Here is a 21,197-nt window from a genome sequence, read left to right on the forward strand (position 1 = left end):
CCAGTATCTTTATAAAAATTATTTAAAAACAAAAGGGTGCAAACAAAAAGGAGCATTTGGTAAAAGTGGTAACTTTTTCTTAAAGATGATGGGTAGGTTCCCTGGATAAGCTCAAGGAAGAGAACAGAGGTGCAAGCGCTTGCTGCTCCATAACTAAATTGTAAAATTAGAAAATTCAAATTCATTTGGAATGATAACTAACAATATTCCTTTCCAACTATGTCATTGTCTCTTTCCCCTAACCTCACACTACAAAAAGCCTGTCCCTGCCACCTACCATGGTTCACTTATTCTCCCCGTATTTAAGTTTCCAGTTTTGTAAAACTGGGGAAGTCCTGAGCTGCACGGGGATGTTACAGAGATTAACAGCTGTGAACAGCTTAAAATAAGCTTTCCATAACTGGGTATTTCCTCACTGAGCTGTTATCCCCCACCACCAGCCTGGCTTTATTTGTAGCCACGGCAAAGTTCGTTTGAGATACCAACGGGCTGCTTACAGCCATGTAGACATCCAAAACAATCCCTGTCACACAGCTTCTCAAGTTTCACTTTCCTTCCTTAAACAACAAGTAAAAAAGAGCTAAATCAGAATATGAGAACTTGAGGATAAACATGTTAGGGTCAAGGTTCACATTCTTGCTGCTCAAGATAACTCCGGATATTTTTTCTTTTAAAGCTGTTTCTAGCGCTTGTGTTTGGGGGAAAAAAAAAAAAAAATAATCAAACGTACTCATTGTAAGCACTACGGTGACGGTTGTCCAGCCTGCAAGTTTTCTTCAGCAGTGGAACAGGCAGCAAGAAACAGCAGGCACAAACACAGCTTACATCTAGCCAACGCAGAGGCTAAAAGGCGCCCTGCTCCAGCAGGAGCCCGGGCTGCTCCGCAGGCTTGGAAGCCCAGCTCGGTTTTACATGGACAGCTCAATCTGTGGTGACCAGGCGTCTCTACGGAAGGACGGCTCAGAGGAACGTGGACGGAGCTGACAGAAGCCTGTCGAGCAACCCTGCCTCCCGATCAGCTGAGGCGCGCTGCTCAGAGCCGTTTGCAAGGGACAAGGCCGGCATTTTCCCAAACGCTTTCATCAGCTGTGAAGCAATTACTGGTACTGACCTTTAACACCTCCCAACTGTCTCCAAATTACATTAAAGAATCACTTAGCTTTTGACTCAGGCTTTTTATAGATGTAAAATAAAAGCTCCAAGTTGCTTATTTCAAAGCAGCTAATTCAGTCCCAGCGGCACAGTAAATACCCAGCTGCAGGTAATTTTGTCTGGGCAAACCCGTTTACTGAACAGCTTCCTTCAGATCGTATTTTGATTTACACCCAAAATAATCCAGGTATATTTTCAGTCTTTATGCATAAGTAGCACTTTCCCTGTCTCTGCATCTTCAACACTGTGATACCACAGAGTGCTAGAAAACTGTTATTGAAGGACAGCTACGGAGCAAAGGAGGAGGGTCTGACAGCCCGGCCTGGGCAGGAGCAAGCTGCAGCCTAGAAAAACTAGTAGCAGGGAGAAACGGTCTTACAACTTGTGACGTGCTCTGCTCTCCTGCGGAAATCATCTGTGGTGTCCAACTGAAATAAAATTCTCAATTTATTCCCCTGGTTTGTGAGCTTTCTTCTGCTCTTGCTTGGAGCTGGAAAAACAAGACTTTGTGAAAGCTAGGTGTGCTCTGCCATGCTGAGGGGGCAAGGCATTTCACTGAAGGCTGCCACCGGCAGGCAGCTCCGACAAATTGTGCCCTTAAAAAATAACTAGAAGGACAAATTTCATATTACAATTCGTAGCAAAAAAAGCCAGGTTCCAAACATTTTGTATAGAAGATAGAATTCATTCATTTATGGCAGTGAACAGATTTTAAGGAAGGCGGGTGCTTTCCAGACACGTACGGAGGAGGACCATCCTTGCTCTAGGAGTATGGAAAAAAATAAAACACCCCATGGCTACTAAGCAGACGGAGAACAGGAGAGAAAACAGAACAGAGGTGGCAAAAGGTGTTTCTTGTTGGATATTTTTAAACAGTAAGTAGATTAATTATTGCGACTTTTAGTAAACTCATCTTTAAGCCTAGGCTACAACAGTGCTCGCCTGTGTGAGCCACGGAGGACGGTTTTGTCAGCGGTGGTTGCTCTCCTCAGTGCATTCAAACCAACAACACATCCTTTCATCCTCATCCTTTGTGAGCAAGAAATATAATACACACAACTCTGAGGAGGCAGGGTTTGGTAGCCTTGTAACTGCGCACAGGAACGGGGAGATGAAACATTTCCTACCTTCTTCTGAACAAGTGCAATATCACATCCTTTCCGTATTATTACTAAAATGAATTAATGGTAGGTACTCGAAACCTGTGCTACTGCCTAAAGCACCAGCTCATTCAGGTTTCAATCCAGATGAGGCACAAGCAGATACCACAGAAAGTGCCTTTCCCCAACATCTGCCGCATCTCAGGTCGCGGCATGTCGTCTAGCTCACCTATGTCAACAGGGAAATATCTTTTGCTTTTTCAGGCGGACATCTCAAAGTTGCTCATCTTATTTCTGAACTGGAGGATCTAATTAAAGGAAAAAACCACAAGGATTTAAGGAAACAAGTTTTCTGTAACTATATGCTGCCATTTTTGAGGATTAACTGCTTTATGGCAAGCATTTCTAAATCTGATACACGTAGAATTAACCTGTCATTCAAACACCTGCTATTTGCCAACAACGCACTGCAGGAATTTTTTAATATTTAGAAGGTATGCAGAGGCTTCAGTCACGAAGCAGAACACACAAGGCAATCCCTGGCTGCACACAGATTCTGGGGTAGAGGTTTGAAAACTTAAACTTAAAAAAAAAGTATATATTTCCTCTTACTATGTACATTTCAAAGTAGTCACTACTTTTTGCCTTATTCCTTCTACAAGTAGACTGTCAGAAGCCTCCCTTCTCTGTGAGGCCTGTAATGACGGGTTCACCCCTTCTGTCTCACTTCATCTCGTCCCTCCACTTATCAGTGATTTCCACTTCGTGGCCTGGATTTTATTTTAGTGAACAATTGCATGGGGGCCAGGGGATCTTTTTAAAGCCTTCACCCAAGTGCCACTCCATTTGGTAGAAAGGCCTCTACCTTTTCTAGAGAGTGTCAGGAGGAGTCTGTAAAAATAGCAGGTGATTAAAATTCACCAAAAGAGCAGTCGTTCTACGTACCACAAAACTTACAGCATCTCGCAAGGCTTCTTTGGCTACCATGAAAAAATACACTGCGCCTCCTTCTTCCCCTAAAGCTCTGGGTGAATTTGTGTCTTACTCTCTATTACCTGAATCCTCTATTTGCGTCATCACTGCAGTCAGTTCCGCAGTCACCAAAGGCTACCCCGAGCTCACCGAACATGGGCACACGTACAAAAAGCCCACAGCATTTTCCAATCTTTTCCGATGCTCTCAGTACTCCTCGACCAGTAAAAACCAGCACAGAGGGCCAGCAATGACCACAGGCAACTCCTCCTGGAAACTGGAGGAAATTGCCATGATTTACTGATTTTTATGTAAGCCTATTTAAACCCATTCCTGATAAAATGAAACATTTAAGATTTTCCACTTAGTAACTAAGTGGAAACACATGGAAATGCTGAGAGAAGTACATTATCCTACTTGCTTCCAAAAAGAAAGTATTTTTGAATCCTTCTGACTTTCCTGTAACATCCTTTTTGTTATACAAAGGGCAAACATAACTTCAGCAGCTGTGTCACAGCTGAAGAGTCTTCCTGGGTTCTACTGAATTCAGTCTGTGTCTTTAGTCTCGGCAGACGTGGATTTTAAGGTTATTTTATGTTGGTTTTTTTTTTTTTTTCTAAGTTTTAATACAAAAATCTCCTTTATTTCCTCTAAGCATAAATGATTAAGCTTTGCTACACAAGCAAAAGTAAAAGAACCCTAGGTAATTTTCTCGAACTGCAGTATCTGAGAAAGTTTTAGAACACACCTGCAAGTCAGATGACAACAGGTCACCAGGACTAGATGGCATTCACCCAAGAGCTCTACACCTTTAAAATGCAGCTACTGAACAACTAATTGCAGGGAATAAAGTATCGCTTTCTTTTACCTGGTGAACTTGAAGCCTAAAACTAGCTTTTTAAGCCAACTGTTGCACAATTTTAAAAACCCACAACGAAAACATACAGACAGAGAAGGACAGTACAATCGATAGTTCATCTGAATTCCCGCAGAAGTATTTTGCACAGCCTTTTCTAAATAACTTTAAAGAAAAGCTCACTTTCTTTTGTGAGTCAGCAGGTGGTTAAAACACCAGAAATAAAAGCAAATGAACAAAAATAGAAAGAGGCAGCAAGTAGGGTCCCAAAAGAAACCACGCTGCTCAATGTATTTATACGTGATCTCAGAAGGAAGATGAATAGCAAGGTAGCAACATTTGCTAGTGACAGAAGAATTATTTAGCTTAAACCTACAAAAGCTGTCGCAAACAGCTGCAGAAGGATTTCATGCGAGTAAGTAGCCAGTCAATGCAACTGCAGATTTAACTCAGTGCTGACAAAAGCAAAGTACTAAGGACGTGAGAAACCCCCACTGAACAAGGACCGCTGAGTCAGTCAACATCGCTCTGACCAGGGACCTCTCCCCACCCAGTACATTCAGACAGAACGGCCCAAATCTTTATTATGGGCACACTCGGAAAATAACTACTTGCAGCGCTTATAAACATCACCAACAGGTACTTGAGCAGCAACTGCATCACTTCAGGTGAATTTGTATTTTTGAAAGAGGAAAAGCAGGGGATAAGCAATTTGCCCCTGCCCACTACGTCCTGACTGGCAAATCCTTTCCTCTGGGCTTGGTTCGGTCTAATGCAGGAGCTTTCTGGGACCAGTCAATGTCTGCAGCGTCCTCTGGATCCTCAGGAAGTCTCCCATTCTCCATCAGCTCCAAAGCCAGGCTGTCCACCTGCCCCTTGCTCATCTGAGACATATCCCACGCTGTCCCGCACCGCTAGTTCCTTTCGTGCTAAACTTCCACGCACTCACACTCTTCTGCCTGCTCCATCCCACGTTCTGGGAACTTCTCCCCCCAAGTATGCTCAGATGATCCCAGGAAGGAGCCATCTCCCCTCCTTCCAGAGGGCTTTGTCTGACCTGAGTGCCACAGCCAGGACACAGCAAACAAGCAGCCCTCCTCTGTGACCCACGGCAAACCTTCTGAAGAAACATGACATTTTAACAGACAAATAGAGCAGATCCTGCTCGTTACAGCCACTTGGAAGTTATCTTGGAGCCACCGTTCAAGGATCTCAAAATAGAGCAGCAGCCAAAGAGGTAAAAGTAATGTCAAAAGTTATTACAGAAAGAATAAGCAAGTAAACAGAAGGCATGACATCATTTGACTATCGTGTGTTTGCATCTCGAGCACTGGTCTGGTTAGCTTCTCTCGGAAGGGACAGCAGAGCTCAAACAAGTACAGCTGCTCTAATTAGCTTCTCTTAAGAGAGACTGAGCAGAACATGAAACAGCACAGCTTCTAATGGAAGATGCATTAAACGACTTGATACATGGCTACGGCTCAAAAAAGACAACAGATACAGAAAGGCATGCACGGCATTAAGGAGGTGAACCGACAGCTATTTACAGCTTCCTACAAGCCCAAGAACAGGGACACCTCACAAAGTTATCAAGCAGCCAACTCAGAAACAGGCAGAATGAAACACTAATTGTGTTCTGCATGGGAAGAAGAAACCCTGCGGAACCTACTGCCAAGGATGGTTATGGAGTCCAAGGCTCAGCTGAGCTCAAAAACTCAGCTGGTTACACCAGTTCACAAAAGCCAGGTTTGTAAAGGACCCTCAAATGTTTTACAGCCACTGCTGTTTCCGAAAAATCGCTAACCTGGGTGACTGCCAGAAAGTGGGAGTGCCTACCCCACATTTAGACTGTTCTGAACTTCCCCCAAATCCATGGTTAGCAGGAGCAGGTATCGGATGGTCCTGAGCCAGCTGCACCTCAAGGATGACTCATTTACCAGACTGGGCTACACTAGTATTTCCAACTACTATTTTTTTTATTTCCGTATCTCTCACTGGCATAGATGACTATGGATGTCTGGGTACCATCCACATGCTCTAGTTCCTAGATGGCTTCCAGAACAATTTTCACAGAGTCATAGGGTGATTTGTTTGACCAACCTGAGAACATTCTAGGATGGTGTGACTGGCTGGGTCAACGAAGGGAGAGCAGTGGATGTTGTCTATCTTTGCTTCAGTAAGGCATTCAACACTGTCTCCCACAGCACCCTCACAGGTGAGCTAAGGAAGCGTGGGTTGGATGAGAGGACGGTGAGCTGGACAGAGAACTGGCTCAGCAACAGCTCAGAGGGTCGTGATCAATGGGGCAGAGTCTGGATGGAGGCCTGTCACTAGTGGCGTTCCCCAGGGGTCTGTGCTGGGTCCAGTCCTGTTCAACAGATTCATCAATGACCTGGACGATGGGACAGAGTGTCCCCTCAGCAAGTTCACTGATGATACCGAGATGGGAAGAGCAGCTGATACACCAGAAGGCTGTGCTGCCATCCAGCGAGACCTGGACAGGCTGGAGAGCTGGGCGAAGGGGAATCTCATGAAATTCAACATGAGCAAATGCAAGGTCCTGCCCCTGGGGAGGAACAACCCCATGCACCGGTACAGGCTGGGGGGGACCTGCTGGAGAGCGGCTCTGCTGAGAGGGTCCTGGCAGTGCTGGGGGGCAGCGAGGTGACCCTGAGCCAGCACCGGGCCCGTGGGGCCAAGGGGGCCAGCGGTGTCCTGGGGTGCATGAAAAGGAGTGTGGCCAGCAGGGCGAGGGAGGTTCTCCTCCCCCTCTGCTCTGCCCCAGTGAGGCCACACCTGCGGGGCTGCATCCAGTTCTGGGCCCCCCAGTTCAAGAAGGGCAGGGAACTGCTGGAGCAAGGCCAGCGCAGAGCTGCCAAGGGGATCAGGGGCTGGAGCATCTCCCTTGTGAGGAAAGGCTGGGAGACCTGGGCTTGTTCAGCCTGGAGAAGAGAAGGCTGAGGGGGATCTCATCAGTGCTTATAAATATCTGAAGGATCTCTTTCTTTTACGAGTTTTAAGAATGCCCTTAATTCATAACCTACTAACCCAGGATGCCCTGCGTTATGTAAAATCTCTTGCCACTGTGCCATTAAGAAAGCTTTTCCTGACGGAATTACTGATGGGAAAATGACCGAGTCGGCCAGCTCCACTGCCGGCACCAGGGCGGATCGCAGTGCTCCCACAGGCAGCCCGGCCATCTCCAAATAATCCTAAGGCAGCAAATCCCCAGTGTGATTACATGCTGCGTGAAAGGGCAGTTCCTCTTGTTTGCTTTAGACTGCCTGCTTGGTAACTTTGTTGGATGCTTCCAGTTTGTCACCTTACGAAAAGCAGTGAGTAATCATGGCTTATTCGCTTTCACTACCCCAATGACAAAACATACCATGGGTCAGTTCCATAGTGTGACTTCTTGGAACAGCCACAAGCAGTTCCCAGAAGTACAGGTACCCACCAGGAAGAAAAAAAGAAGTTCCACCTTCTTCCCATCAATTACGTACATTAAATTAGTCCTCAAGTTTTGAGAAGCACTTACCAGTTAAATCTGGTTTTAGGGAGCAGCCTGACCAATACGTCATGACTAGACTGCAGGCTCACCAACCGCAGAGAAACTGAGCTTCTGAACTGTGTGTCCCCCGCTCTGAATCTCCTCAGCAGGACCATCCCAGTGACACTACAGTCCCCTCTCAAGTGACTCCAGGTATTACACACCAAGAACAATCTCACCAGCAGCCACCAGAACACATAATACTGCATTATAAAGCACGCCGTCATTACTGAGCTTAAAAAGGAAAGGTAGATGTGCATACCTTCAGTAGAAGTTATTTCAAACGTGAAATCTCCACAGACAGAGAAACATTTGGGTTACGGTTCCTGGAATACACCCAGCTTCAGAAAATTATTTTCATCCAGTGTGAATTTGTTCTCAAGCTTGCTATCCTGGAAAAATATTTTTTAAAGTTACTATTAACCAATGGTAACTGAAGGCCAAAGATTTTTCTCCCTAAGCAAACTTCCACATAACCTTTCAGCCCAAAGACCAGTTTCAGCAGGACCGTAGGTGACTAAGGCTCTTTGCAAAGCCACCACCACAGCAGACATAGGCCTTTCAGTTACCCACCCCTTCGGTAGCACCAGGCAAGCATGAACCGTCACACCACGTCGTGACAGCAGAGGGGTTAACAGCCCCTTCCCCTTCACCGCCCTCCGACTCAGCTGTGAGACTTGTACCTCATTCAAGAGCACTTTTGTTTTCTTGACATCGCTTCAAAAGAAACCTATAGGTTGTCAAGGAAACCTAACGGTCATTTTCACTTGTTCCAAGAATAATTGCAGCAACAATACCCGTATTTCACTTTCGGTCTGGGGCCCCCCATCACCTTAGGGAGGCAGCCAGGCACTTGCCTCCAGAGGAGAGTTCACAGTGCTTGCAGAAGGTGACGTGCAGAAGGGAAGCAGGCAAGACAACTAAGCTGGGCTTAGCCTGCCGAGACCCCGCCACAATTGGCGGAGCTGGGTTTTAACCAAGCCCCTCTCGGAACGCTGGTACTCCTTTTGTCCTGTGGGGTTTTGTCACCCAAAACTGAAGCATCAATTCTAATGGACAGTGCACATGATTTTATCGTGCCTATTTAAGGTCTAAGTTTGATGCCTCTTTTTTCCTCAGTGTTTGTCCTCCAAGGTCTTTTTAACGCTATAGATTATAAAATGGATGTAGAACAGTGCGGCATAGGTATAAAATCATAACCTGAGGCCCAACAATTAAAGTGCTGATCAAAAAACAGACCGAATTGTCTCCGAGAGAAATCTCTGTGCACACCTCACATGTAGTCAGAGCACAGCAGGAATACTCCGAGACAGAGCCTGAGAAAAAGCTACGCTGGCTTGATTCTATTTTGTAGTTCCGGATATTTGCTTAAAAGCAAAGGGTGAGAAGAAAACCTCTGAATAATGACTAAGTTTAGCAGAGTGCAGTTAGTACTTAGAAGCTACTTTATTATGGAAAATCAAAACGTCTGCGCTGTTCTGACACTTCTGTTTGTTGTGCTTGTGGTCAAGCTAAACCGGGCTTCGCTCCCCGACTCCACAAGATACATAGTAGTACCTCAGCCCCAGTTCTGTTAAGCTTGTGCCTAAATCCACAACGAGCCAGTCCTGCTGGACTTATTGAGCCCGAAAACCAGCACGTGTTTAAAGTCCACGTGGTCTGCATGCAGGTGGTGGGCAGAGCACGCCGACTCCACGCACAGAGCTCCCGCGCTCCCTCAGTGCTTCCTGCAACACCGAGCCGATGCAGCGAGACCCAGGAAGAACAGGAACAAGCACCTATCTTGTTCTTACTCAAAGGGCGTTAACAGCAGCAGATCTTAAGGCCACGATCAAGTCACACCTTACTGAAACAGCCTTCCCGGATTACGGGAAGATAGAAACAAGCCTATGGGACGCTGTTGTCCTAACTTGAAAAAGAGTAAGAATTTAACATCTCAAGTGACTGACATCAGCCTCAGACCTGTCACCTTCAGTCTTTATGCTACATCCATCTCAATTTTTCTTCAGTTTCCTCAATTATTTTTTAATTGAAGTAGTTACTAAATGGATTTCCAAATAAGAGGGGTAGGACAACTGGATCTGCTGTATTTCACCACAGTTGAAACGCAGATTTGGATGATGTGGTAAATGACTTTCTTCCATTCTGAACACACACTGCTGAGATTTCAGCCTTATTCTCTTCTGAGGCAGGTACTTCATTTTATCTGACAACCAATTTGAAACAAAGCACAATAAAGTAGCTAAAGTAAATAGGAGTTTATATTTTCTAGCCTCTCCCCTAGTGATTTTAAATTTTTTGCTCAACTCACTGCACGTTAACCAGCTACACACAGAGACACGTTCAAAAATTTAGCATAGCATGCCCATACAGAAGTTCAGTTTTGAAGTCAAACCACGCAGGGGTTCCTATATCGTCAAAAACAAAGCGTCTCATCTCTAACAGGAGAGATCACCCACCTCAAAATACCCCTAGTATCTCCAGTGATTTCCTGAAATAGGGTAGCGAGAATAAACACAGCAGATCAAACAAACTGCCCGTACTCACAGATTTCAGAGGAGATGTAACCTAACCGAGGCTATGAATTTCCAAATACACTCCAGACAGAGCACGCCGTGATTCCCCCCAGTACAGACACAGCAGCAGCAAGGTGACTGGGCAGCTGTTAGCAAATTCTTTTTAAAAGCCCGTCTACAGAGGCAGAAGCACTCCCGGGTTCCCCAAGGAAATAACTGAGCACGTGTGGCTTCAGAAAAGCCGAACCACCCCAAGTCTTACTGGTGCCCCAGCAGCTCTCATCTCTGGGAACACCACACCGCTTCAGAGACACCTAAACACGGACTAGCGCCCCGCTAACCCAAGAGTAAGATACAGCTCTTCAGTTTGGGGGATGCGAAGTTGAATTGGGTTAAATTTGAGCTGACTACCTTCCTTGTGCCAACAGCACATTTCTGATTCTTTGGAAATCAAATATTTGTAAGAATCTACTGTGCTAGACCTGCTCCTATCCCTCAGACCCCCAGCATACGCATCCCACATTAAGCCCGCAGTGAAAGCACGTACTGGTAAGGCAACGTGCCTAAAAACAATCAATAGGAAACTGATTATTTTGAATGACAATCAAAAGAATTCACTGCCATGCCATAAAAGCCAAGAGTTTTGTAAAATTCTACAGATCTCTGGTTTAAATGGATAACGAAGCTTTGGGCAGCTCAAAGATGCAGATGGAAACACTCTGGAAGAGCAAACACAAATCCTCCTGACGTGCAGAACAAGCCAGCTGCACAGTGGCTGTCGATAGGTAGCTGACGCGGGGAGAGGGGCTGGGAGAAGTTCTCTTGTCCTTTTACGTTAAACTCCGTATTCCACAAAGAAGAGTTTTTCACCCATGCTACAGGGCACTACCCGAGACAGGACGTGAAGAGACCCAGCCTGGTGAATCCTAGTAACCCCTGTGCTCCTCTGCGGGGGCACCTGCCGGCACGGCACAGCCTGCGCGCACGTTCTGGCGCAGGAAAGCCACAGCAGCACTCCGAAGAGCCTCCGAGGGCCAAGCACCACCGACTGACGCTTACCTGCACATTACCACCTCCGTGCTGAGCTCAGCATTTCACACCACCATGTGGTGTCATTACTTCGTCATGCCTACCTGTCTTATCATATATCCCTGAAAAAAAACGGAATACTCTTCATTATGCAAGCAACCGGCGAAGTTGTACAAAGAACGAGAGGCTGATCAGCCTACTGTGCGGCACCACTTAATGATTTCCAGCTTCAAAGCAGTCACGCACCAGCCAACCTTTCAAATACTTGTTAGAACCAACAAGGCAGGATAAAAAAAACTGAACCACTTTCGCTTTATGAAAGAACGTTGGCAGAACGCCCAAGTGACTTGCCCGAAATCTAGTGCAAGCAAAATCTAAAGGAATTCAAGAGACTGCTGATTTACAGCTCCTTTCATTAGCCAGCATTTGTTTCCAAATATCCAGAATAACTAAAAATAGCTGCGTGTCTTTCATATAGCAAGACATGCTTCCAAACATATTAACTCTAAGATGCAAATTAAAATCCAATCAAGAGTGAAAGTCCAGTTTGTGTATAGTTTAGCTCTAAGTCACTATGAGACTAAAGCGTGTCGCAGCTTTTCCAGGCATCTCTTCAAACATCTTGTGAGTAGAGCCCACCTTCCCTACCACTGCTTCTCCTTGCAGTCCTTAAGACAGTGGGGTTTTGAGAGATATTCCACAGACTTTTTATGGAATCCACTCTGATAACTAAGAAATGTTCATTAACAAGCCGTCTAAAATGCACTATATAAACCTCTACAATGCCTTTGGAAGAGCATTTACACTTTAGCAAAGCAAGAAAAACAAAAACGTTAAAATATCCCAGCTTCTCAAGCACCTCCAAGCCCTCTTCAGGAAATTTCCACCTGAGAAGCGAGCTGCTGAAGGATCTGCACAACCTATTATACGTGCCCCTCTATTACTTTAGGTAGCATATGCCAAGACAACGTACATAATAATGGAAAACCAGAGACATTGCAGGTATTATGTGGGAAGGACTGGCACTGTACACTGACAGCTCAGCCCCTCTCTGGGAGCTGAGCCGGGTCCAGCAGAGCCGGGCAGCTCTAGCCCAGCATCCCCTGGCTGTGCCCAGCTGCCCAGGCTCCCGAGGGCGGCCCAGCACTAGCTCAGGCCGGAGGGGACAGGCTCCCCGACACCTCTGCTGGAGAAGGGCCGTTCAGAGCCAGCCCTGCGAGCCTGCAGAAGTCAGCCTGAATCCCGCCAAGACAGCAGCACGCCTGCAGCACGGGCACCCGGAGAGCTCGGATGCTTCTTGTAGCGCTCCTCTGCTTAAAAAAAGCAAGATGTTAAAAAGAGAGCACGCGTAAGGAGGTCGTTGGTAAGCAGAGAACTCTCCTTGGGCTCCTCCTGCTTTGCTACCTGCTACTACGGGGGAAGCAGGGAGAAGTGATCGAGCTGCAGCGAGGCAGCCGGAGGCTGGAACGCCGCTTCCCTGCAGTGAATCCATACGCAGTTTCTGTTAACCACTAGTCTAGGAGGAGTGTTTACCTGGAAAAGGCATTTTAAGAGGAAAATATTGAGGAGAATGATAATCAAAAGGTATATTTAACTTGTAAAAAAGAGCATCTCTGGCTAGCTATTCTAGCAAGGGAAGAACAAGACTTGCCTTCCCCAGATGTACCAGCAGCACCTCACAATAGTCAGGAGCAGGATGAAAGTGTATCGAAAAAGGATGTGCGCGTTTTTATAATACTATATAAAAAGCAGCTATTTTTAAAGAAATTTAAAGCCTTCCCACTGCCTTAGTTACTTTCATATGGTTGATCAGAAATATCAAGCAAGATTAACTTAAGTTCAACCTTTTATATAAGCTATAACATACCTCAGGACTTTATTAGTACAGTTAGAATTTTAGTTATCTAAACTAAGGGGGGGGGGAAGCATTTCCACAGGGTATCTCCACTGCAGTTAAAGAGCTAAGCAAGGGAGCAGGTAGCTTACATAAAAGCAGTAACAGGCACAGAAAACTCTCTAGTGAATTTTATCTCCACTTGCATATATTTTGGAATTCATTCAGCCACTTCCCACCTACTTTAAGAGCAGTCACCAAAAAAATTATCATGATCCAAAGGAAAAAAAAGCCCAGTACAGAGCAGGCATCCTTCCCATCTCTTCCCCTCCAGTGCAACAAGTGAGAAATGCAAGTGCTATTAAGTCAGTCCGGAGGCTTGCCCATTCATGGGATTTTATACCATCAACACTTGCTTCAAGTTTCTGAAATTGGGCTTTTCTGCGATCATCAACTCTGTCTTAGCCCCACTTCTCTCAAGATAACGCTGCCAGGAATTCAGGGATAAAAGGGTGGAATAGCAGTAAAATTGTCAAGGAGAATAACAAAAAACCCCTTCTTTATTCTTTCCAAAAGATGGGTGAAAAGTCAGGATCCTTTTTACGCCTTCTAGAAAGCTGTCAAGAGTTCACTCTCCACAAATGTTTGTCCTCAGGTCTTCACGGCGTTGCTGTCAGCTCTAGTATCCGCATCGCCCCGCGGGCACTCAAGCGTCAAGACGGTTTGAAAAAGCCGTGGCCTCGTGCGTAGCGTTGATATCTTATTTGGAAATTCATAGGCACTAAGGAAGAGGCTCCCTGGGAGGATTCTGCTGAGCATGGGTGCCACGCTAATCCTCAGCTAGAATGGCAAAGTTAAGACAAGCAGCAAACAACCAAGATTATTACTCCAGATATTCTAATTTTAGTCCACAAAATCCTGCATCCTGCTGCTAACCTACACGCAGCCCCGAGATCAGTTAGACGATGTTTGGCCTTTCCTGCTCACTTCCCAACAAAAACAAAAAAATAAAATTAAAAAAAATCAAAAACATCCATCCACCAACTCTTCTGAGACTCAACCGTAATATGGGAAGTTAAATATTCCCATAGACACCAGCTGCAACAGTAAATAAATACAGCAGCTCACACAAAGAACCCCTGTACGGTTAACAGAGGCTGCTGGCACGTACTGCTATACATCGAGCATAGGCATGGTGCTGTTTTTTCAGAAACTGTGCTGTAAACAAAGTTATAGGGAATCTTTCTCCAACTTCCGTTGCCATGTCACCTCACTTTCAGAAAAGAATTTGGCTCCCTGCACAGTTTCAAAGCACTTGACATTTTATAGAAATTGCTGAAATTAAACAAAAAAAACCCAAGAAACAAAATTTCATTTGCGGACAAAACCAAAGTGATCATACATTGTTAAAAAGGATGGTAGTTTTGAAGCAAAAGGTGCATGCCTCACTAGAGACTTAATGCAGTCCTTGCTGAATCTGAAGTAATCAATGGCAGTTTTGGAAGGAGATTAAACAAGATGCCTCTTCCTGCATCTTCACAGGCTGCAGACTGACAGCACAAGATGCGAGGGGCCTCTGCCTTCACATTTCTCTCCAACAACAACGAGGACTACCTGGTGTCTCATGCAAAGAGCTGGTTTGTTTTTAATACTTCCCACAGAGAGCAAAACAGTAATTTTGGGTTTTATCAGCCCCTTCAGATCGCTCCCCGTATCGACAGTATCTCTGCAGCGGCAGTACTGTCTGCAGTCCAACCTCAGCTATTTTACCGCAGGCCTTCAGTCACATAAAGGGGATGAAATACCATTTAAAGAGTCAGCAACAACTTTAATCTTAGATCAGCATTTTAATATTATTGTCTGATAACAGAAGAATTCCTTTAAATAATTAGTGTAGGTATAGACCCTCCCATTCAAGAGATTAAAAAATATTTGCCTTTTCCACTCCCCCTGGAATTCATTTTCTACCCTAACCGTAGGGGCAGACAGCCTGCTCCCCTCTACCCAAACGCCGATTTCTGCCCCCACCCTCCGCGACTCATTTCCCAGACTTCGCACACACATCCTTCATAAATTCAGGTTCAGAGCAACTGCAAATTTATTTTCCCCTCCATCTGGACAGTTGCAAAATGATATGCAAATCATAAGATACATGAAATGATACCGGTAATTATAGAAGTAACCGAGACCGGTTACTATTTTAAACTTCAGGCCAAGCACTGTGACTATCTTTCACAGAAGCCGGCCCATCCACACAAACAGCGCGTTATGGTGACAGCCTGCATGAAACCTTTTCCAGTCTCTTCAGTACAACACAGGATGGAAGTGAAGTCTTGGTGGATTTTTGAGTCAGAAAACGAAGACCACAGAAGGCCCCATCCACGAGGCCAGGCATAACCAGATAATCTTCAGCATGCCCTTAGTTATCTAGTGCAGTTATTTATGGCAACGAACGGCCAAACGGCACCAGGGAAAGAAATCAAGGAGAGTGTTTTATTGCCAAACGAGCTGGCTGGAAAGAAGCTGGAGTCCACAATAAATCACCTGCAGCAGAGTGGAAGGCCCCACAACACACCCTGCTGCTTCTTACCGAGCATTAACAACAACGGAGGCGTCACGCTACAGCCCAGCGACACACGAGGCAGGGGACATTGCCATTTCAGCCAGTTTTTCTCCTACTGGCAATGTAGTGCGCTGCTCTTTCACACTCCCAAGCTGATACTTTAAGTCAGCTATAATCCATTTTAAGAATCTGTCATGCCACTCGGTAACTAAACAAGCTGAGGAAAGTTGCCAGTTTAATACATAACACCACGCTGTTGCCTCACAAGAATTTACATTTTCAGTATTTTTATCACCAAAACCTTCCCAAGAAAATTTGATCATTTGGGTTATCAAGATTTTTTTGACTGCACAACTTAAGTTGCCTGAAAAGGGCCCAACTTTCCAGGAGAGTTAAGCGAACACCCTCCAAAAGTCAGAGCACACTGTAACTTCTCAAGTCATCCATGACGAAGTCTGCAGGCACACCTGAAAGTCTTCCTCCCGTGAACACTGGAGAAAAGAGACAGAAGGCCATCACCCCAGACCCAGCTCATATCGAAAAAGGCACAAGACACCCTTGAGAATCACCCTGGTTTATCCAAGCTCTTGTTCCAGAAAACCATAAGTCATCTGCTACTCTATTCTGACCAAAAGTTGATTTAAAGTCAACAGATAAAACAACAGATGAGCTCTGCACTTCAGCAACATAATCCGAGGCCAACATTTGTTCAACTACTGCAAAGCTCCACGATGGGAACCCGTTGGCTGCTGCTCCCGCTGCGGAGCGGCCTGCCTCCTTCCCCTCGTGCTCCCCGTTGCTGCTTCTCAGGCAGACCGAAGGGAGTCCAGGTACAGCTACAACCAACCCCAGACCACAGTTAAGTAGTCACGGGCATTGCACCAGGTGTGCACGCAGCGGTAGAGCGGTAAGGAAAAGCAAGCAGATTAAACTAATTCTACTTAAGAATTTAAATTTTTAGTTTTAATGTACAAAATCTACAACGTATTAAAAACTAACACTTGTTCATACCTGCGGTGCTAAAACCCAAGCTTGCTAAACTCCTCAGGTACACTGTGACAAACACCTATGCACAGGCCATGGGGACAGGACAAAGACTGTCACCACACCGTACAAAATTCCTTGCTAGAAAAAGAAATAACAAACACACGGAACCCAAGGCTGACAACATCTACTTCTAGAAGGCACACATGCATAAAAATACTACCTAAAACTTACCATGCTCCTGACTCAAGGCACAAAAAGAATCTATTTCAATGAAAACATGCAGTTTTAAGAGCGTGCGCACTAGGCAGTCTAGAAGTAACCCCAATAAAACCTAGGAGTATTGAAGCTTCTGTACATGTCACCATAATCTCTCACACATTTTCCACATTTCAGGCCTTGCTGCCAGCAGCGGTCAGGGTCTCTTCACCTCGATTCTCACCTCTGCCATCACTTGCAAAAAAACCAGGGCTGTCAGTGGCTCCCACCTATTTGTTCAATAGCACACACAAAGCCTTACATTTGTCACAGCAAGAGGAAAAAGGCACATCAGAAAATGTAATCCTGTATCAGTTATTTGCTTCAGCTACAACGAGCACTTCTGAATTACAGCTCTACAACAGCTCAAGCCAATCTGTAATTCACACTGCCACGTCTCTTCCCTTGGACGAGCACCACTGCTCGCCTAAGCCCTTGGCATGCCAGTCTCGGGTGCCAAGCGGGCAGGACAAACCCAGTGAGGCAGTAAACAGCGCAGGCTGTGGGCTGGTTTAGTGCCCAGGACCTCACCAAGAGTTCAGAAGGAAAAAAGAACAGTGCCAGAAAGGTGCAAACTGCTGTGAAACCAGGCTAAGTCTAAACAAATACACGGACACCAAGCTGCAGTCACACTGTATTTCTACATTCACCAACCGACAACGCAATCTGAACAGTGTAATGCAGCATTGAGTTCACTGACAGCAACCAAAGACTGCTCGACTTAACTTCCCCAGTCCTAAAAGACTTATAAAAAAATAAGACCTGGCCTAAGGAGGCAGAGGCATTAGAACATTTGAGCGCGCTCGCACCACCGCTACACCTGGGAGCTCGGGAGCTACTGTCAATTTTCACGACTCTTCACTCCTCCCCAGAAGTGCATTTACAGGGTACAGCACACACTAATTTAGTGGTCAAGCCTGCAACTGAAAGGAAATAAGCCTCACTGGACACGCTACAAATGGACAAGCACTGCCTGGAAAGGTGCTTCCAGTGACGGCTCAAATGAGCTGCTGTGAACGGATGCCTCCAACAGAAAGTCAAAAACTCCTCGGAGGAAAAAAACATGCTACACCACTTACAGCTCTAGAGTATCACCCCTATTCTTGCTTGGTTTTATTTTTAAGAATTAAACAGAAAGATGCCGGAATGTCTTATTTACTTCTACATAAGTATTTTAAGATGCCATCGGATGTTCCCATGTTAGTTGCACGCACAGTACCAAAATTACGAAAATACCATAAAGAGCATGCACAGAAACCGTGTTGCAAACAGGAAAGGAAGGAGGGGGGAGAAGAGAGAGAGAAGCACATTCTTTCCAGAAGTCGTACTTTGAAGGTACAGCAGCTGTGCATGTGGCAAGAGCAATGCTCTTTCTGAGATCAGTGAAACTACAAGTCTCCTGATGTGCGCTACCACTTAACCCCCGCGTAACGCTTTTCGAAAAAAGGAGCTTCCCAACTGTACTGACACCTATTTGCAGGCCATTTTCTCTGAAATCCAACTTGCATAACAAGAACTCTGAGAACATCTTTTTGTACTACCAGAGAAACAACTTTGCAGAGTAAATGGAAAAAGCGTCTGGTTCCAAATCCTCCAAGGCGGCTTTGGCAGCACACTGCTGACAAGTAGCATGCTCCTAGGCCTCAGGTCCATAGGAAGCTGGGGGTGGGAATGAAAAAGAAAAAAAAATTTTAAAAAGGAGCACCACGGAGTTGTTTGGTACCTATTAAGAGAGTTACTGACTAACCAGCCAGAAGAAATCTGTCTGGCAAGCTCCGACAGTAACATGTTCTGCACCAACAAAAACGCTACAGATCTCCTGGGCAGTCTTCCACGGAAGCCTAACTTGCCAGAAGGAATCAGCAATAAGTAAATTTACCAACTAAAAAGATAATCGGTCCCATTTTTACTTTCTCCCATTCTTTTGTTATCACTGATTTTAAAAAGCCTTTCACGATTTAAAAAGATCAGTGCATAAGCATCACCCCCACGCCACAGAACAGCCCGGAGGAGGAAGCATCGCCCAGCGACCAGGAAGTCTCCATTCCTGAAGAAAGTCTTTGTATTACTCAAATGGGTATTTTGGGTTAAGGGGAAAAGGACAGGGGGGACAGGGATAGTGAGGGTGTTTCCATGTTGTTTGCAACTGAAACTGAGCCAGTACCACAGCTGGCAGGTGGAAGGTCAAGGTTCGCTACGTTCCCCCATCCTGAACGCATGGAGTTTGTACAGAAATTCGGCATTTTCCCTTGAGCGTTCACAAGCTCCTTTAAGGCTCTTTTCCACTTGCTTCCAGCAGTATTTTAAAGCACATGCTCCTGCTGGAAGCAAGTTCTCTATAGAAATTTGTGTAACATCTCGGAGGACAGTTTCAAAGCATCCGTGCCAGCCCGCAGCAGCCACAGAGCACACTTCCACCCCAGCAGCCCCTGGAGAGCCAGAGCCCCCCCGCCATGCCAAGCATAGCCTTTGGAAGGCTGAGAACGGTGCCAAGCCCAGACCTCGCCCAACGCTGCAGAACATCCTCCACCACCTACCCGACAGGGCTGACACAGAGGCCAAACACCACTATTGCTATTTGTAGATGCAAAAACGTCCAGCACCAGCCCGGACAAACAGCATGCCCATTACGAGATGCTTCTGGGTGAAGGGTCTGTTCTGCTTGTTCCCGTTTTCAACATTCTCGCCTTCTTCACTTTCCCTCTGATGGTCAGGTCAGGGCACATGCAGAGAGAAAACTCAGTTCCCCATTTTCTGGGAAGAGTATTTCTCACCTGAGATAGCTTAAAAGAAAATCAGCAAGCATATGGACTAGAACCAGTCCATTAAATGTAATCCAAAAATGAAACCGATAAGAAGTTGATTGGCAAATGACAGCACAGCTAAAGCTAACTCTGCACGAGGCAGGAAACAGAAAGCAAAAATACCATCAACCACGCGCTGCTGTACTGACTGCAATCTCTGGAACTCTGGATCAGAAGAATGATTCAGACCCTTTTGAGCAAGCAGATGTAAGTAAAGAGAAACTGCATCGGTTTATGAGCTGTGGCGTGTGGTGCGTCCCACAGCACTGGATGCTTTTACCCTGATGTTTGCGTAACCCTGAGCTTGTGACAGCCACGCTGACCGGCTCACAGACCATCCTCAGCGGGTGCCAGGGCTCGCGCTGCGACAGGGGACACAACACACGTGTGTCTAGAAGCATTGCGGACTCCTGTGCCAAAATATAACAATGCAAATAAAGTCAACAGGCTGTCCCTGTCGAGGACTGCAGCCTGACAGCGGTCTTGGGGCATGGAACAACCCTCCAGCGCTTGCTGCCCTGCACAGTACAGTTTGAGAGACTCCTGAAGACAAAGTAAAGATGTGGCAGCTTCATGCAAATTAAGGACAGGCGTGCACAGCACCGTTTACAGTTTAACAGCTTTTACCTTAACAAGGATATGAGCCAGCAGTTTCCTGTAACAGCAGCGGTCACAGAATGGAGCAGGCGGAAGGGTATCTCCGGAGGTCATCCAACCCAAGCTGCTGCTTTGCAAAGCGGGGTCAGCTGGAGCTGGCTGCCCAGGCCCGCGTCCAGGCAGGTTTTGAACGGCTCCAAGGATGGAGACTCCACCACCTCTTTGGGCAGCCTCTGCCTGCGTTCAACCACTCTCACAGCAAAAAAACTGTTTTCTTTCAGTTTATCGTATTTCAACTTGTGCCCACTGCCTCTTGTCCTGTCCCTGGGTACACCCGAGGAGAGCCTGGCTCCATCTTCTGTACTCCCCCATGAGGGATTTATGCACATTAACGAGATCCCCCTCAAGCTGTATCTTCTCTAGGATAAGCAGCCCCAGCTCTCCTCACGTGGCAAATTCTCCAATTACTTAATCAACTTTGTGGCTCTTTGCTGGACTCGCTCCACTCTGTCCGTGTCTCTCATCCTGCGGAGCCCAGCACTGGACTCAACTCCAGATGCGGCCCCAGCAGTGCCGGGCAGATGGGAAGGATCACCTCCCTTGACCTGCTGGCAACACTCCGCACGTCGCAGCCCAGAAGGCTGCGCCGGTCACTGTTGCAGTAAGGGAACGCTGCTGGCTCCCGGCCAGCCTTGTGTCCACCAAGACTCCAAGGTCATTCACGGCAGAGCTGCTTCCCAGCTGCTCAGCCCCAGCCTGTTCTGGTGCACGGGGTTATGCCTCCCTAGGGGCAGGGCTTGGCGGTTCCCCTGGCTGAGCTTCATGAGACCGCCACTGGCCCATCAGTCTGCTGGCGTCCCTCTGTACGGGTCTACTGAGCACTCCTCCCAGTTTCGTGTCATACAGCGCATCCATGTGATTCATTCCATCCTCTCAGAAGATCTGCTGTTATTTGTTAAAGGACAGGTAAACGTGCATCATTCAA

The 21,197-nt window shown here is 46.3% G+C and overlaps 1 protein-coding gene across 4 annotated transcripts in view; it reads right to left on the bottom strand.

Moving 5' to 3' along the window:
* Nucleotides 1–21,197, bottom strand: part of PPP6R2 (protein phosphatase 6 regulatory subunit 2) — a 108,729-nt gene that overhangs the window by 71,697 nt on the left and 15,835 nt on the right. For 2 of the 4 annotated variants that reach the window (XM_064441422.1, XM_064441429.1), the window contains one exon: nucleotides 7,890–8,019. The exons of 1 other annotated variant lie outside the window; for it this stretch is intronic. The gene's annotated coding sequence lies outside the window, so the exon portion shown is untranslated. Of the gene's footprint in view, nucleotides 1–2,481; nucleotides 2,505–7,889; nucleotides 8,020–21,197 lie in introns of those variants that run through there. One more of the 4 variants, XM_064441440.1, reaches the window with a different exon arrangement.

Source organism: Phalacrocorax carbo, chromosome 1 (assembly GCF_963921805.1).
Source record: "Phalacrocorax carbo chromosome 1, bPhaCar2.1, whole genome shotgun sequence".
NCBI classification, from domain to species: Eukaryota; Metazoa; Chordata; class Aves; order Suliformes; family Phalacrocoracidae; genus Phalacrocorax; species Phalacrocorax carbo.